We start from the raw sequence: 14,113 nt of genomic DNA, 5'->3' as shown, positions 1-14,113 counted from the left end.
CCTTGGCTCGTGACGTCCGTAGTTTTGTTTTGCCCTGTTCTGTTTGCGCTGTTGGTAAGACTTCCAATCAGCCCCCGTCGGGTTTCCTTCAGCCGCTGTCTGTCCCTTCGAGACCCTGGTCCCATATTGCGCTAGATTTTGTTACAGCCCTCCCACCCTCCCAGGGCAACACGGTGGTTCTTACTGTGGTGGACCGGTTCTCGAAGGCGGCCCATTTTATTCCCCTGCCTAAGATTCCTTCTGCCAGGGAGACAGCGGTTACTGTCATTGACCATGTTTTTCGCATTCATGGCCTCCCGATGGACGTGGTCTCTGACAGAGGACCCCAGTTTGTTTCCAAATTCTGGAAAGAGTTTTGTCGATTGCTAGGAGCGAGTGTGAGTCTTTCTTCTGGGTTCCATCCCCAGAGCAATGGTCAGAAAGAGCGGGCCAACCAAGATTTGGAACGAGTGTTGCGATGTTTAGTGTCTCAGAATCCGTCCTCCTGGAGCCAGCAGCTCTCATGGGTTAAGTATGCGCATTACTCATTACCAGTATTGTCCACGGGCCTCTCTCCGTTTGAAGGTAGTCTAGGTTACCAGCCACCTATTTTTCAGAACCTGGAAACCGAAGTCGCGGTCCCCTCCGCTCACGCCTTTGTCCAGAGGTGCCGCCACACCTGGAGAAAGGCCAGGTCAGCTCTCCTCCGGGTGCAGGCGCGCACTAAGGCCCAAGCCGATCGCCACCGGTCTAAGCCTCCCGAATACGTCATTGGTCAAAAAGTGTGGCTTTCTACTCAGAACATTCCCCTCCGCACCATTTGTAATAAGCTTGCTCCAAAATTTATTGGCCCATTCACTGTCACTAATATCCTTAGTCCAGTGGCAGTTCGCCTCAAACTTCCTCCAGTATACAGGAGAATTCATCCGGTGTTTCATGTTTCCAAATTAAAACCTGTTTTTCGTTCACCCATTAACCCGCCTGCCCCGGTCCCCCCCCCGCCGCATCTCGTAGAAGGGGAACTTACCTATTCGGTCAAACGGATTCTGGACTCGAGACGGAGGGGACGCGGTTTTCAGTACTTGGTGGACTGGGAGGTATATGGTCCAGAGGAGAGAAGTTGGGTTCCTGCTAGAGACATGTTGGATCACTCCCTGATCGATGATTACAATCGACAGGTAAGTTCGCATGGGAGTGCCAGGAGGCGCTCTTAGGAGGAGGGGTACTGTCACGGTTCGCAGGTCTGTGGATTCCTCCTTTGTTTTGTGTGTGTCTGTGTGCGTGTGTTGCTGTCACCTGCGTTGCTGGGCAACTCATGATCGCTGATTAGCGATCAGGGTCAGCTGGTGTTGATCAGCTGCACCCTTTATATTGAGTTGTTTGTTGTTCATTCCCTGTCGGATCGTTGTTTGCTCACTCTCGTTCTCTGTTCAGTGTTCTCCTGTCTCCCGTTTGCTGCACTCGACTCAGTGCGTTGTTGGATGCTTCCTGTGGAGTGACCGCCGGACTATTGTGGAACCACCTGTTACTGTGAGGCACTCTTGCTTTCTCTGTGGAGGCCGTTGTTCCTGTGACTGTTGTCCGGTTCTCGGTCATTCTGTCCATTGTAGTCCCTGCGCTGCTGAGGAATATTCTGCACCCACACATTTCCTGTTGTCTTTTATGCTGTGACCGGTTTGGTCTTCAGAAAATAAACCTTTGAACACTTGCAACTGAATCTCTAGACTTTTCCTGAATTATCCTGACAAAATTTAGTAAAATAAATATTTTTATTTGAAATCAAGTTCAATATTTTTTATTTGTAATTAAGATAAATATTTTTTTATTTGTAAATAAATCAATTAATTAATAAATAAATCTATCTGTCTGTGCAATTAATTCTGTGCACATTCTTTTAGGATTTTTAGGCTACATTTCCACTCCAAATTCTATTTCTGTTTGTTTGTCCTTTGTCTAATCACTCATTTAGCAAAGCCATTTCTAAATGACCGAAGCCCAGGAGGGTTCTGAATAACTTTGAGCATTTAGTTATACCCCAAATGTATCTGTTAGCAACGAAGCTGCCACGTCCACTCACTGAAGAATTTTCCCCACACCATATCGATCCCTCTCACTCCCCGGGCTTATTGGATTTTTGTGACAGGTCCCAGCACTTGCAAAGGTCACATTTTAAACAAGTGCCGGAGTGAATACCTGACAGCCCACCTGTCTACGGATGCCAGATATTAGTCAGAGCCCATGTGGGAGGCCCTTTTCAATTGCCTCTGTGTGTTTTGGAGCTACTGTCTGTCTCAGTGATTCAGAGATAATTTTCATACTCTATCAGGGCATCATACAGACAAGCGTTCATGTAGGAAGTTGTCATGGCTGTCTGTACAGTGACATTATCTTGTTTCACCCTCTGTTTTGATACCCGTCACTCACTGTCACTGATTATCAGGCTTAACGCCATATAAGGCTCAATTAAGGTCCGTTTCACACTGCTTGCTGTACATTGGCCCCACATGTCCCCTGTCACATCCATCAATTTTCTGAGCATGATTAAGCTTAATAAAACCAAAATGGCTTGGTGAAATTGTCATAAAAGCTGTACTGTAAAATAATAATAATAATAATAATAATTTATTTGTTTGTTTGTTAAAAGGCATACTGATATATAATCACTAATTGTTTTTGGCCATGTTGTGCACACCTACAAATATTACAATAGTAATATTTATTTAGTTTAATATTTTAACTTTAAAAAGAAAAGCAGAAGTTACTATTTTCTCTCATTTAAATACTCATTTCTGTATTTTACAATAGTAATATTTCTTTAGTTTAATATTTTTTAATAATAATATTAATATTATTATATATTATATTATATTTTACAGGCATATTGATATTTAATCACTATTTTTTTAATCATATTGCACACCCCTACAAACAAGCTCAGCAAAGTTGGACCTTTTTTTTAAATCACATTTTGAATTGAAATTTACAGATTTTAATAATAAAAAATAATAATTCCCCCCAAATGTGCAGCCCACCAAATTTCTGTATCAAAATCCCCATTTTTAGATCCAAAAATGATGATAATGTGATGAAAAGCATAAGATCTTTTTAAGGGAAAAGAGCTCTGACACAATTTAACTGATTAAACTAACCTCATACCTAGGCTTAGAATAAGATTTAGTCAAGTTTTGATTAACACTGGTTTAAAAATCCTAAATCTGTCCATAAAAAAGCCAATGCATGAATACAGCTTCTCTATAGCGGAGTTCTTACTGGCATGCTGATGGTGTTGTAGTTTCTGGAGAACGGATAGAAAGCTCCAAGCTGCATCCAGCACAGGCACATCTCGTATTCAGCAACGTTAAAGAAGCCGCAGATATCAGCACCGGTCTGAAACGCAAGCGAAAATGGAGAATGAGAAGGGAAAAGACACATAGAGAGAGAGAAACACAAATATAGATCTCTGTAAAAACAGGGCCACAAGAGTCAACTCCAAAACATTAATAAATAAACTCTAGAGGCAGTGTAATGGCTGCACGCTAGTGTAATGCGCCCAATTGAACTAAAAACATTGTTTGATAGGAAATAAAGAACAAATGAAAAATCAATAGCGAGTGCTGCGGCAGGACGAGAGAGGCACTTACGTAAGGGATGAGAGAGAGAGGAGTTTGATTTTCATGGATACAGATATCCAGCTCATGCACTGAACTGTACAGTAGATATTCAACAAAAACACCATGTTTACTGAGGGAGGTGGGTCAAAAACTAAAGGATAAGGACAAACAATTTTTACATAAAACAAAAGAGCTGATTGCCCATGCAAAACTTGTTGCCATGTTTTTTGAGTGTTCTGGCTGTTTTTTTACTGGCCTGTTTTAAGAAGTCTCTATAATAATCTGAGGCAAGGTTGTCTTCCTGTCCTTAATTTGATTTCAAGTTCTGTTGTTTTCAGTTTTGCACTTGGTTTTCTGTGTTTTGTTTTGTTTTTCACTTGCATATCTCTGCTATATTTTCTTTGACTCTTGCACCATATTTAAAAAATGTCAGGACATTTTTGATGCCTCAGAAGACCAATACATTGGAATTCTCATTGCAAAACTCTCCCATTTAGTTCCCATTTAGTATACAACACCATTCAAAAGTTTTGGGTTATGAAATAAGTCTCTTATGCTCACCAAGGCTGTATTTATTTGATTAAAAATACAATTACAACACAATAAACGTGGAATATTAAATAACCTTTTTTTTTCTATTTGAATATATTGTTAAATGTAATTCACTCCTGTGATGCAAAGCTGAATTGTCAACATCATTACTCCAGTCTTCAGTGTTACATGATCCTAATATGCTGATCTGCTGCTCAAGAAACATTTCTGATTATTATCAATGTCGAAAACTTTGTTTGTATGTTGCTTCATATTTTTTTTGAAACCGTGACACATTTTTTAATTGATTCTTTGATTAATAGAAAGTTCAAAAGAACAGCAATTATTTTAAATAAATAAATAAATAAATAAATAAATAAATATATAATAAATGTCTTTACTGTCACTTTTGATCAACTTAATGCATCATTGTTGAATAAAAATATAAAAAAAAAAAGAAAAAAACAATTACTGACAATTACTGCCAAATTTTTTAACAATAGTGCATACTAAATATGAGCACTAGCGATGCTTATCTTCCCACTAATGAATAAACACATACCTATGATGGATATTAGAAGCTGGTCCCAGGCGGAGTAGTTGTCTCCCAGCCACTAGATGGGTATGTTGAACGGGTAACTACAACACCTCTCTTTCCAGTGGTACTAAGCAAAGCACTGGGAAATACACATAAAAAAACACAGGATTTAAAACTCATTCCAGAACAACCAAGTAATAAAATAGTAGCGAATACAGAGGAACAGAAAACTCACTCATAAGTGGGTTTTGTGTGAGCCCAGCCATACAAGTTGTGGACATCGTAATGCTTGACGCATGTCGGCCAGGATCTGCCCGCTGTTCATGCATAAAGTCTTGTGCTTCAGAAATCTGTGCATGGACTGCACAGAAAAGCCACACATATCCAGATTAATTTTGTATGGATAGTGCTAAATACAAGTGTAAATGTTGACCATCGTGCACTCATAGGAACTTACAGGGGATGTATAGAGGATTTTCCCTGGAGGATGGACCAGTGTTTCCCAACCTTTTTTTAGTCGCGGCACCCTTTGGAAATTTTTACAAACTTGTGGCGCCCTGCAAAATTAATTTTGTCACAATATTTGAATTTCTAACTTCGATATGATAATTTGAAAAGTATAGATATTCGGTACAACAGGGAAGAACTGCAGAATATAATGTCATACAGATATTTTTTAATATTATTAAAAAAATGTGTCCATCAATGGTGATAATCAGTAGGCTAATTTCTAATGAAGAGACCAATTGATATGACAGATTTTAATGTAGGCTTTTATACATATGTAAACATTATTTAATTACCATTATAACTAGCTATCTCACAAATTTTTGCTCACTCAGTGTTTTTTTTTATTTTATAGTGGGAACCCCTGCTCTCGACAGACGGCACCCCAGGGTGCCGCGGCACCCCGTTTGGGAAACACTGCCCTAGACAATTTTCTCCAACGGTGCCATGCACAAAACTGGCCGGCTCATTCAAGTCCTTCAGAAAGCAAAAAAAAATGACAAGGTTATCATTCAAAGAATGCAAAGGAGAAAATGGTGACCATATGCAAATGAGCGCATACATAGGGCGTGGCTATGCGAAACTCACTTGTTCTTGCACAGCTCACCTTGACTTTCCACAATCAACAGCAAGATTTCAACAACATTCCTATGAATCTATAATTTTCCTCTGATTTTTGAGGTATTTATCGGTTACGGTTAGAGTTAGATGTGTTGCTTTAAGAGCAACAATGGCGTGTAATGGCACATATGTGCTCAAAGAATATCTTTTACCATTTTAATTCATAAAACTGACTGCTTACTTGTCTGCTTACCCCTAGTAAAAAAAAGTTATATTTAAAATATATTTATTTAATACGACGACGAGCATGCAGATGAGCTTCCCTGAGATGGTTTCTGACAGTTTGTGCAGAAATTCTTTGGTTATGCAAACCGATTGTTGCAGCAGCTGTTCGGGTGGCTGGTCTCAGACGATCTTGGAGCTGAAGATGCTGGATGTGGAGGTCCTGGACTGGTGTGGTTACACGTTACCTGCGGAAAACAAAAGTGTTGCGTTTATAATTTTGTTCAGTGTATTTACTGGCATATCGCTCGAGACTTACTGATATGAAAATTATAATTAAACTTTATTTGGATTACTACTTGTGCACAATGCACATTTCTTAATATTAAGCCTAAAATGTGTTTTAATATCACTATTGATGAGGATCATATGATCTTTGAATAATATCAGTCTTTAAATTCAAGATATTTAAAGTGTACCTGAAGTGTACTTGCAATAATTCCACTTTAGCACAGTCAAATATACTTCAGTATATCTTTAGTTGGACTTCAGCACTAATTCCACACAATTTAATGATTACTACATGCTGATTGGATATTACAGTAGTACAACATGCTAATGTGTATGTATTTCCCAGTACAACATTAATTGTTCCAATTTAACAGACTTTAAGTATACCAGTTTAGTATATTAAAAGTAAAATTGCAGGGTATTTTTATGAAGTACATAAATATGTAAATGTCTTTGTAGTATACTTGACGAAGTAAATTTATTTCAAATACATTTTAGTATAATTATTTTTCATTAGGCACATGAAAAACTTAATATCTGCTAACACTTTATTCTGATGGTCCTCCAACATTTTATTGACTGTAAGTAACTTTGCAAGTAGGCTACATGTCAAGTTACATTACAAACCATAATTCTAACAGTCTTCTAATGAGAGCTAGTAGATATGTATTTGCAAAATCCTAAGAGTTAGTTGGTATACTTATTAGTTACTTTTAGTTATCAGAATGTCTAATCGAAATAAAGCATAAGTTTACATTTCTTTGCTTTTCATTCCAACATGAAAATGAAAAAGACAAAGCACTCACGATCCAGAGTCCGTCAAACTTCATAATGTTGTTGTAAAAGTCTTTAATCTGCTCTCCCCCCACTCTGCTGTACTGGTCTTGAAGAAATCAGGGAATGCTGCGAAAGCTCTGAGTAGCTGAAAGTTTAAGTGAAACAAACATTATTAGAATTGCTGCAGGTTGGATGCAGTGCTTTAATGATTACTACATGCTTTTTGGATATTACAGTAGTGCAAAATGCTAATTTGTTTAAATAATAATGTGCTGATTCACTTCTGGTCTGTTCTCATTGGCTGTTGGTGTGTCTTCTACATGCTGATTGGCTGATATAATAGTGGGTGATATAGTATAACACTATTATGTGCTAATTGGCCGATGGTGTGTCTTCTACATGCTGATTGGTTGATAGTATCTATGATGTCACCTTCATCTCTCTTGACTGCATTTGCAATTATAGCCCATTGTACTGATGATTTCAGAATGAATAGACTTGGATAGGGGGAACAAGAGAAAAGATGTCCGGTTCTCTGATTAAAGAGAGATAGAAAGTGTGATTTATAGAGAAAGATAATGAAGTGAGAGAGGCAGATACCTCTACTTGAGTATCCCAGTCCAAAGAATTGTCCACAGTGATATTGGGATAGTCAGGCCATACACACTAAAAAATGCTGGGTCAAATTTGGACTAACCCAACTTTTGGGTTAAAAATTGAATGTAAACATTTAACCCAACAGTTGGGTTAGTCCATATTTGACCCAAAGTTGGGTTGAAACAACCCAGCATTTTTTAGAGTGTACCTATGACAGACAGAAGAGAAGACTTTGACAAGCCTTACACTGTACATTGATGAGTTGATTTATACATGTTTTAATTTGCCTCTGTTCATAGAGCTTTTTATACAGATGCCGAAGCTTTTTTAGGTTGGATAGAATATGTGATCTCTGACCCAGTTTGTTTGCTGGCTTCCATGGCTGCGGTACGCTTAATTTTACACCAACTGGCAACCTGGGGTGCCAAAATACTATTGGGTAAATTGCAGAGTCACACAGACCAAAACAAAAACAGACATTCCGACACATTTGATATTAGAATACCTGGCTGATGTGCTGTTTTTCAAAGAAAAAAGTATGTGAACTTAGCATGTTTCCAGAATTTCTGCAAACTTATTATGGTATTTTATGCTTTAGTGCAGTCAAAACATCACCTTTAACCTCATTTAACTTGAACTCTGAATTCTTCCACAAGCATTTGAAAATAATCAACAAATTTCCACTTCATCACCATTTTGGGGATGATGTTCAACTTCTCACTAAAGTACAGGTTAATAAATTCACCTTCCAGTGGTTATTCCCAATTAAGAATAAATTGGAAAAAATCCAATTTAGGACTTTCGTAATACAGCATAACAAATCATAATGACATTATCCTTGATGCCAGTGACATCATTTTTGAAGGGAAAACAACAGCACAATTAGTATTGAGGATTAGCAATGGATTTGATGAGCAGTGCCGTTTTTTGGCATCATTTGGTTTGTTTCATTATAAAACATCCATCCTGTTTGAGAAAATTATGGCAATTGGTATGACAATATACAATTTAAAAAAATGCTTTAAAAACTTGTTTTTTTATGTAAGCTAACTGTCAAACCCTCACTGAGAAATGGCAAACTTACTGTATTTCTATGCTAACAGGCATAGATAATCGTGCAGATAATTGTATTATACTTCTTTAAATAACAACACAAGCAAACCAAGCTACAAACAGAGTTCAAGGTACTGCAGAACATGAAGGACCTCAAACTCGTGCCGCAGAGCAGAGCAAAATATACTGTCAACAAAACTATGAGGCATTGACTCAGAATCAATATATGTTCCTCTTCCTCCTTGTGTTTGTCATACCTTTCCCAACACAATGTTATTGCTGAGCTCAGGAGGCCATTTGATGAAAACGTCTTTTTCAATCCCGGTATCAAATGCAGGGTAGGAGCCTTTTGTCTCATTGCCCGCTATCGCTGGGTCCTGAAGCACACAAACAAACAAAGCATAAGAAGACCGTACTGATGTCAGACTACATCGATCGCTCTGTTCTCATTATAGTTACCATTTCATGGAAACAATTTTGTTTTTCCCAGTAATTGAGAATAGTTTGCACCAGGATGAAGATGAAACGCATTCCCTCAGCCCTCATCTGGTCCACCAGAGAAGGCAGTCCTTTAAAGTTCACTTCTGAAAAGTCCATCTGCCTCTCCATGTAGTAAATGTCTGCATATTGCACATCCTTTAAGGGATCAAAGGTCAATTATTATGATTATTAAACTTAAATGTGAACTTCCAAAGTGACTGAGTAATTGAGCGCAAACTTAGCAATGCCTTTTGGTTTGAAACCAAAATGATGGTATTATGTTGTAAGCAGCTGCTATGCATTTGTTAAGGTGCTCTGGGTGGTTGGGATGGGATATTTTCACAATATGTTCACAATTTCCTATCAGATTCAAATTACTGTAACTGAAAATTTTACACACACACACACATATACATACATACATATACATACATACATATACATATACATATATATACACATACATACACATACATACATATATTACACACCTATCTAAAATCCCTTGAAAAATAAACAGCAGAGAGTGCAAGACGAGTCCAATACTAAGAGTTGCGAGTTTGTTCAAATTGTTAGCTCAAACTATGAGCAATTATAAATACCAGTGATGCTTTTCTTAGAAGAAACTTCTAATAAAAGGACTATGAAGGCATTTTTATGAACTTTATGAGTCGGTGACTCACTGCAGTTACCACTTTAAGTCTTAATACAGCTACAGAATGTTGAGTTTTTGTCATTCAGGTTGCACATCCCAGCAAAATAACCGGTTGAGGTATTTAAAGCGAGAAACGCAATATTCCTGAAGTTCTAATGCAAGTTTTGAAGGTCGGTGAGTGTTACGTAACTGTGTTTATTGTTGTGTTCAGAAGGAGACTGAAAGACACATGCACAAACTACAAGATGAGATTCTTACATAAGGTATTTGAGCTGCTTTCATGTTTCTGTAAAGATCTGCGATTTCCGTATCGTTGGAGTAGACATAGCGGCAAAGCTGGAATCCGAGCGACCAGTAGGCTGGAAGAACCGGGTGGCCGATCATCTGTCAGACAAAATGCACAAACCGAGAGAAAATATTTTACATTTTATGCAAATACATTTTAGGAAATAAATATTCAAGTGGCTTAAGAGAATCTAATAGCCCCTTCTGTCTATGTGACAAGCGAGCTTCCTTTAGATCAATATTTATGTATTTCATTTATGCATGTGATTTTTCAGATGTTATTTTGTGTGTGTGCTTAGATTGAGTACACTGTGGGCAATGAGGCAGAGAGACTCCAGCTGCTAAACCTCATCAAGCCAGGAAACGAACAAACACACACACACACCTCAGTGTGCTGCTGAACCACTTCTTCTGGAGTGGGTCCAATCACCATGTATAAGTCCAAGATACCTCAGATGGTGCGGTAGGTCAGAGCTGGAGTAGGCTGGAAGGTCACATCTAAGAGCAAAACAAGAAGAAGAAAAAAAAGGATGACATCATCCCTGTGACTCAATGTGTCGCATCAGCTTATTTTTTACACACACTTACAGTCTCTGAACAGCAATAATGGATTTCCTCTAACGCTTTTATGACAGACAGCACACTGGACACAGTTTATGACAATGTTTACATCTTAAGGGTCACATAAAATTAAAATGAGAGTTTTGTGGTTTTAAGTCCATGTGTTGAAAACACTCGCAAAAACACGTCCAGTTAACAATTCACCCCAAAATCAAAATAGAAAAATGTGCAATTATATATTGGATAAAGAAAATGAAGCCTGTTTGTAACACTTTACTATGTGTTTACTTTACATTTTTTTTTTCAGATTTTTGGTTAATTCCCATTATATTTGTATTATTGTAACAGTATTTACATATACTACATTATATAATTTGCATATTATATAATATATTTTTTCACATTTAAATGAACAAGTATATAAATAAAAAAATAAAATTCTCAAAAGAATGCAAACCATCTCTTTAACCATTTTCTCTTTACAGAGAAAATATTATAGAAAACTACACAATTATAATAAAAATTATAATTAATTAAGTTTATTTTATTTCACGTTTATAGATAGATAGATAGATAGATAGATAGATAGATAGAGGTGCATCTCAAAACATTTGAATATTGTGAAAAAAAATATTTTTTGTAACTTATTTCAAAAAGTGAAACTTTCATACATTCTAGATTCATTACATGTAAAGTAAAATATTTCAAAAGTTTTTTTGTTTAAATTTTGATGATTAGAGCTTACAGCTCATGAAACTCAAAAACCTGGTATCTCGAAATATTAGAATATTTCCTAAGATCAATCAAAAAAAAGGATTTGCAAAACAGAAAAGTTCAAGTTCTTTAAAGTATGTTCATGTATTCACTCACTCAATACTTGGTCGGGGCTCCTTTAGCACAAACTCCAGCATCAGTGAGGTGTGGCATGGAAGCGATCAGCCTGTGGCGCTGCTGAGGCACTATTGAGCCTTCAGCTCGTCTGTATTGTTGGATCGACTGTTCCTCATCTTTCTCTTGAAAATATCCCATAGATTCCATATGGGGTTCAGGTCAGGCATGTTGGCTGGCCAGTCAAGCACAGTAATATCATGGTCAGCAAACCACTTGGAAGTGGTTTTGGCACTGTAGGCAGGTGCTAAAGTCCTGCTGGAAAAGGAAATCAGCATCTCCATGAAACTTGTCAGCAGATGAAAGCATAAAGTGCTCCGAAATCTCCTGGTAGACAGCTGCATTGACTTTGATAAAACACAATGGACCAACACCAGCAGACTTCACGGCACCCCATATCATCACTAACTTCGGAAACTTCACACTGGACTTCAAGCAGCTTGGATTCTGTGCCTCTCCAGTCTTCTTCCAGACTCCAGACCTTGATTTCCAAATTAAATGCAAAATGTACTTTTTCCTGAAAAGAGGACTTTGGACCACTGAGCAACAGTCCAGTTATTTTTCTCCTTAGCCCAGGTAAGATGCTTCTAAAATTGTTTCAGAAGTGGCTTGGGTAGCCCTTTTCCTGAAGACGTCTGAGCGTGGTGACTCTTGATGCACTGACTCCAGCTTCAGTACACTCCTTGTGAAGCTCTCCCAAGTGTTTGAACCGGCATTGCTTGACAGTATTCTCAAGCTTGCGGTCATCCCTGTTGCTTGTGCACATTTCCTACCCAATTTCTTCCTTCCAGTCAACTTTGCATTTGCAACTTTGCAACTGTGACTTACCCTCTTTGTGGAGGGTGTCAATGATTGTCTTCTGGACCATTGCCAAGTTAGCAGTCTTCCCCATTATTGTGGTTTCAAAGAACAAGTGATTCCCGGAATTTATACTGTAGGGATGGTCATTTAATGAAACTCAAATGTAAATATTTTGTGATACTGGGTTTTTGACTTTCATGAGCTGTGAGCTCTAATCATCAAAATTAAAACAAAAATACTTTTGAAATGTTTTACTTTACATGTAATGAAGCTAGAATATATTAAAGTTTCACCTTTTGAAATAAAAAAAAGAAAAAAAAAAAGTACTTTTTCACGATATTCTATTTTTTTTAGATGCACCTGTATAATTCCCTTTATTATCAGTAATAATTACTATTAAATTCTCATTACTGTAGCAGCTTTTCTTTATTTTTAATTTCTTAATAAGCCTAAATGTAACGAATTAGTCCACTGAAGGCGAGCGTAGTGAGAACCCAAGTGCAGTTTTATTTACAAGTGCGATCCAAACAATATACACAGACTTGACTTGACGAGGCATGAACAGACTTGACTAGGCATGAACAGATTTGACGAGGCACAAACAGACTAGACTCACCGACAGCGGGTTACAACATCAATACACGACCAAGACTATGGGAACATGATGGCTACTTATATCAGACAATGAGGGTCACATGACAAGAATAAACCAATTGGAAACAAGACACATGACTAAGACAACCAATCAGAACATGACACAATGAACAGAGGAACCAATGGCATGAATACATGAGGGCAAGGGAAGCATGACACAAACAGCAGGAAACAATTACAAAATAAAAGACATGGACATGAACATGAAACAAAACCCAAACACCAAACCCCACATTACACTAACATTATTCTGTGAAGTAATTGGCTTTAATATATTCATTATGAACATGTCTTATAAATAGTAAGAATAATAAATAATATGAATAATATAAATAATATTTTTTTTTATTCATTAAATTACATTTATTTTCCAACTACGATTTAGTTGTGAAGTAATTAGCTTTGATTTATTATTTTGAAAGTGCCTTTATTGCTTTTGTCTGTGCACAAGCTGCCAAATGTGATTTTGCTGAACTGTGGCAAAAAAAATAAACTTCAGTATGTACATTCCCAACTTCCTTTTACAAAAGAAATAGGGCTGCCCTTGACTAAAGATTTGTCTGGTCGACTAGTAGTCGTTCATTTGAAGCATTAGTCGACTAATCGCAGGTTCATTAATAAACCATTTAAATCATAATAATGAGCCTCAATGAACTCAAGCACACACATAAAGCTTGCCACAGAGCACCGGCAGAAGTAATGATTATGAATGTGCCAGGGAAAAACAGTAAGGAGGCTGCATTAACATTTTAATAATTCATAAATGATAAACTAGTACTTTCTTTGTTCTGGATTTAAGAGAGATTATCTCAGCGACACTGACTCGTCATCTCCTCGTTTCATACAGATTACATAATCTGAGAATATTTGTCTTCCATTGAATTGGTTTATTTGCAAGTAGACATTTCACTTTCTATATACCGGTATATATTTTTTTATGTATATAAGGCAAACATACATGGAGTTTCAGAGTTTCACGCTCAAGTTCACCGAGACCGAGACGGCAGAAAGCGCATCCTGTTGCTTTCATTATTTTACAAAAGCACAATGTTTTGTTGTTATTGTGAGTTCACATAAATAAACAGAGTCTTTACAGATTTGAAAGATGTATTACTCTTATCT

At 37.3% G+C, this 14,113-nt stretch overlaps 1 pseudogene; it reads right to left on the bottom strand.

Moving 5' to 3' along the window:
• Window positions 1–1,392: 1,392 nt before the first annotated feature.
• Window positions 1,393–14,113, bottom strand: part of LOC107671576 (maltase-glucoamylase, intestinal-like) — a 41,907-nt pseudogene continuing 29,186 nt past the window's right edge.

This window comes from Sinocyclocheilus anshuiensis, unplaced genomic scaffold (assembly GCF_001515605.1).
Source record: "Sinocyclocheilus anshuiensis isolate Anshui unplaced genomic scaffold, SAMN03320099.WGS_v1.1 scaffold3783, whole genome shotgun sequence".
In the NCBI taxonomy this organism is placed as follows: Eukaryota; Metazoa; Chordata; class Actinopteri; order Cypriniformes; family Cyprinidae; genus Sinocyclocheilus; species Sinocyclocheilus anshuiensis.
The sequence above is the reverse complement of the archived record's forward strand: the minus strand, read 5'-3'. Positions and strand labels throughout refer to the sequence as shown.